A 5,352-nucleotide genomic window follows, 5' to 3' on the forward strand; every position below is an offset into this window, starting at 1 on the left:
CGCCCCGGGACCCCACCCCCGGCGGTACCGCGGAGCTCCCGCCCAGACCGCCGAGAGCGCTCCGCCCGCCGCGCTCCGGCCCTGCCCCGCCGGAGGGGGGCGCTGTGCTCCCGGCGCAGCCAGGGGCGTGAGAGGCGCGGCCGCGCGGGGCTCCCGCCGCCTCCCGGCAGGTGTCCGCGCCCGGATCGAGCAGGGGGGCGGCTGCGGGGACACGGCGGCTTGTGCAGCGTTCTGCCGCGGGGGGCGGAGGCCCGAGAGCCGATCTGCTTCTGTTCCCGTTCGGTACCCGGCTGCGTTACCTGCTGCTGTCTCCGTGTGCGGCACAACGGAGAACGAGTTGCGTCTTCGTTTTGAACGAAGGAACGATGCTTGAAGGAAGCAAGGCATCAAAGCCTTCATGTCGTGCTCTCGTTGATCGTGTAGTGCGGCTTAAGAAGAAAAAGCGAGATTTACTATGCAGCACGTTTTCCCTATTTAGAAGTGGGTACGTTATATGTACAAACAAATATCTACTCCATTCTTAGTGATACGTTTTGTCCTGATACACAAGAAGTGGGAATCTGACCATCCTCAGCTTGATTGTTGATCCCCAGCTGTGAAGACAAATGTTTTAACTTAGGAAGTACCGTCTCTGCTGCCAGCCAGCACAGTGCATGCCACACTGATACTGAGCAGCGATCCACCCGAGGGGTAACGTTCGGCAGCAGTACACGCCTGCAGAAGGGCTCCAGGTCTTGGTCCCATCCTGAGCACACAGGAGGCCAAATGCTGGGCCCTCAAGTGAATCTCTTGCTCACAGGGCCCCCCCTACAATCCCATACCACCAAAACCTTGCCATTTAACCCAGTAGATTCCACCCTCACCTTTGTGATTTGCTTATTTAAGGATTATCATTAAAAGATACATTAATCACAACCTTCACTCATATCAGCAAAATAGAATTTCCCACACTAAAATCACTGTAAGATCACACACTCTAGCCCATGTGCCTTCACCGAAAAAAACAACACATTCAACTCTTAGGTGGTAAGTTCTTCAGAACTGTTTGATTCTCAGTATCCAGTCCATGTTTTGCCAATTTCCCCATTACCATCCTCATCTCAAACTGAGTCCCACACTGGACACTGAAAAGGACTGCGTAGTTTCACACTGATGAGCTGCTGAGCTGCAACTCCCAGCTCTTTCACTCCCTCTCCTCAAAGGAATAGGGGAGAAAAGACAACCAAAAAAGGGCTCAATAGTTAAGATAAGGACACAGAGATTGCTCACCAATTGCCATCACAGGCAAAACAGACTTAGCACATGGAAACAAATATACTCTGCTGCTTATTACTGACAGACTAGAGCAGTGAGAGCTGAGCTTGCAGACAGTGCAGAGATCCCAAACCAATGTAGGTACTTAAGCAGCAGAATTCTGTGCAGTTTTATTTATTCTGCTGGCACCTGTTGCTCCTAGAAACAGTGTAAATTAACTTGGACCACATGCTACACTGCTGAGTCGGCTTCAATTCCATTACATAAAAAATTCAGGTATCTCTGAACTACACAACAGCCCAAGGTGTAGGCACATCTACTCTTGATGTACCAGTGGATATGATGATTGCAACATAAAAATTGCAACAGAAAGGCATTTTCTTAGGAAGTTGTCAATTTCCTGAAAAAGTTGTTACAGTCACTAGCAGCTCCAGCCTCATCCTGTGATCTCTTTCCTTCCTTCTGAAGTTTTATTTGCAGATTAGGGAGTTATCAGGTTAAAATGAACTATGAGCAACAGATAGGCTATGTCAGATACACTGCATGTGCTCCCAACTTAAAAAAGAAGGAAGGTTTACTACTTTATTCTTATAGTTTTGAATGCCCTTATGAACCACTAATGCTCCTCACCCCTTTCCAGTTTTGTTCCCTCCAGATACAGCAAGCCCAGTTCTCCTCTCTGTTCCCTCAAAGCCTCAGCTTCAGACAAAATAGTTTCAGATCAAGAGAAGAGCACAGAAAGTCACATGAGTGGTAGGAATCCCCAATTCAGGGAAGAACATATTTGGTTATATATTCATCCTCCCAGTAAGAATTCTCCTCAGTTTGGTGAGACTGTGTATTTCCTAATTTCTGAAGTGATTACTTCATATTCTTTTATCTGTTTAACATGATAAATTTTAGAAGTTATGTTGCATGCAGATTTGAAGATAAATCCCATGCTGTTAATTTAAATCTTAAAAAATTTAAATCTTTTATCAGATTTACATCCAAGGGAGGGTTTATTTTTTTAACTGTAATTCAGACCACTTTGATAAAATAATTGGAACTCATAGCTCTACCACAGCAGGTCATTAGGTGTTTTCCAGAGCTGTCTGCAGTTGTAGGAAGAATTCTGGAAAAGTGACAGTGCTTAGAATTGTTGTTGACATGGGGCTGCAAAACAGGGGAAAAAAAAGAAAATGTAGAACTCATCTGATTCTAAAGTGTATTGTCACTGAGATCTGGGAGGGAAACTGCTCCAAGACCACCTCCCCAAAGGGAATATCTTGCAGGTAAATCCATCTGGAATACACCTGTTCAGTAGTTCGGTGGCAGTCGTGTTCCCAGTTCCCTTCCTTCGCGCTTGCTCTTAAGAATACTACAGGGTTCAAAAGGTTTGTCACTTTCAGTTTGACATTCTCTTTTTCCAGTAGGACAGCTTGGTATTTCAGCGTTCTGCTGGGAGACAACCAATGGCCTCCTTTTAGTTCCAGGACAGCTGTCACCATGTGTGGCACAAGTACTGTCGTCTTTTGTCCCAGAGACAGCTTCCAGCTTCCTGTATCAAGAATAGGTCAGTGGCCACCACTGCCCTAACACATGATGACCAACCCTTGCTGATGTTATCAAGTTGCTTTAAAAAGTACCCCACTGGTCTCTTCCGAGGTCCTAATCTCTGTGCCAGGACCCCTGGGGCAATGTGCAGCCTTTCATGCACAAACAGTTCAAATGTTTTTTTTTTTCTTACCAGTCTGGCTTTTGGCTTCAGATGTATAGTTACTGCTTTGGCCTGCCTTGTTTGTCTTGGGCTTCCTGCAGCCCACATCTGTGGAGTTACTGTGTTCTCTACCTCTTCAGTTATTTCAAATTCAGGAGGTGATTCCTGCAACAAAAAGACCTGGGCCTCCATGGCCTTATCCTTAGGAATATGTACTTGAATTTTTTCCATCAACAAATGTAATTTGAACTTTTGTTTTGCTTAGTATATCTCTACCTAAAAGCAGCACAGGGCATTCAGGCATCTCCAAAAACTGATGAGCCAATAACCTCTCCCCGATCCTGAATTTTAAGAGTTGAAATATTGGCCTTCCTCCCTGTGGCACCACCAACAACCGAGGCTGTCTGATTAATGAACTGCCCTTTACAAGTATTAATAACTGCGTATAACTCCTGTATCTACAAGAAATTTGACATCAGCTTCCCCCTCCTTCCTGTAACCAGGGGCTCTGTTGGGGATAACTTTGAATCCATCCCCAGCCCCCTTCAATCTTGATCTAAAGTCAATATTTTTTTCTGCCTGCCTCAGCAGTCCCATGAAACTTGTTCGTGTCTGCTGCTCTAATTGCTAATTTAGTGGGTAGTTCCTTTTCCAGTGACCCCTATTCCTGTATCTAGCACACTGATCCCTTTCTAAGTGCTATCTCAGTGGTTGTTCTTTCACATATTTCCTTGTGGTCTTCCTCTGTCCATTTTTGTGATAGAATCGTCACTAATAATTTTCTCTCCCGATCTTACTTTTCTTTCATTTTCCTCTCTATATTATATACCTTCCATGCAGCTTCCTGTAAGTTACTCAGAGATCAGGAATCCTTCTATTTTTCTGTAATATGTGCCTAATGTCTGGATTCCGCTGCTCCACAAAAATAGATACTGGTTGTGCTGTATCCCTTCCTTTTTCCAGATTCACATCAGTGTATTTCCCAGCAATGGCAACTAATCTATTGAGAAAGACTGATGGGATCTCATTCCTGTCCTGCACCACTTGGTACAATTTAGACATATTCTTTGCTTTAGGGATAGCACGCCTCATCCTGCATGAAATCAATCTCTGATATTTGGTTAGTAATTCCCATTAACTCCAATTATTTGAGTCCCACTTAGGATCAGCTGAGGGAAAATGGTTGTCCACTGCTCCCTGTTCTGCTCTCTGAGCATGGATTCTTTCTGCTTCTTCCTTTGCCTTTGCCAAAACTACACTTCTTTCCTCATCTGTCAGCAGCGTGTCTAATAACAGTAAATCACTCCAATCTGGATCTTGAGTTCTAATGACAGTGTTCATCACCTTATCTACTTTATCTGGGTCCTCTATGTATTCTCCTGACAACTCTTTCCATGCTCATAGATGTCACCGAAAATAGCACTTTCTCCATTAACAGTCTGCTGGGTCCTACCACCTGCCTCAAAGGGACCTGTACCACCCTCAGAGTCCTCCTCCATGTTTGTCCTGCTGTGGGACTTAAATCATCTCTCTCTTGCTGACTTAATTCATCCTCTTGCTGACTCTCATCCTCCTCTAGACTTAGATTTAGTTTAAAATCTGTTTCATCTGTGCTTGGCTGCCCCAAACTTGAGCTATGTTCATGTCATGGTTTTGTGATTTTCAGTTATTGGTATTCCACATCATAACATCATGTAGTGGATATACCTGGTTCTCAGAAGAGAAGGACTACTACATTCCCCACGGCACTTTGCTCCTCTGTTACCATTTTCCAGCCGGAGGGAAAAGATAAAAGCTCGCAGTATAAAAACTTGCAGATCACGAGACCTCGTCCCTTTTTCCGCCCGTCTCTCGTCTTGGCAGCACCTCGCTCTCCAGCCGTCTTATCGTTGGTAGTAGAGTAAGGCCTACCTTGATTTTGGGACATTCTCTCTCTCTGTATTGGATTTATCAGCTTAAATTGTAATTATATTGTATAATAGTGTGTTGTTTTGCATTCGGATATCTTATTTAGTAAATTAGTTTGTTTCTCCTCAGATTGTTGCCGCTGTTCTTTGCTCTCAGGGCCATCCCCTTACCCTTTTCCCCTTTTCCCTTTTCCCGGGGCGTGGGCCCGTGGATCCCCCGTCCCCTTCGTCACGGAACCGGGCTGAATGCCCGTAAACCATTGACAGTTCACTTCTCTGTATTTCATTTCACTTTGCACCCTTTTGCTCCTGTCTGGCCTTGACTGCAGTACCCACCAACCTCTTCTTCTTTTTCCCCTTGCCGATACCTAATGCATGGTTTACTGATGCTGCTGGGTGAGCAGCAGTGCCTACATGGTTTCTTACTATACTTTTCTAAGACTGGCACTATGTAGTGGCACAAGCAGGGCTGCCCCCCACAGCTCAGGCTGC

Source organism: Numida meleagris, chromosome Z (assembly GCF_002078875.1).
Source record: "Numida meleagris isolate 19003 breed g44 Domestic line chromosome Z, NumMel1.0, whole genome shotgun sequence".
NCBI lineage: Eukaryota > Metazoa > Chordata > Aves > Galliformes > Numididae > Numida > Numida meleagris.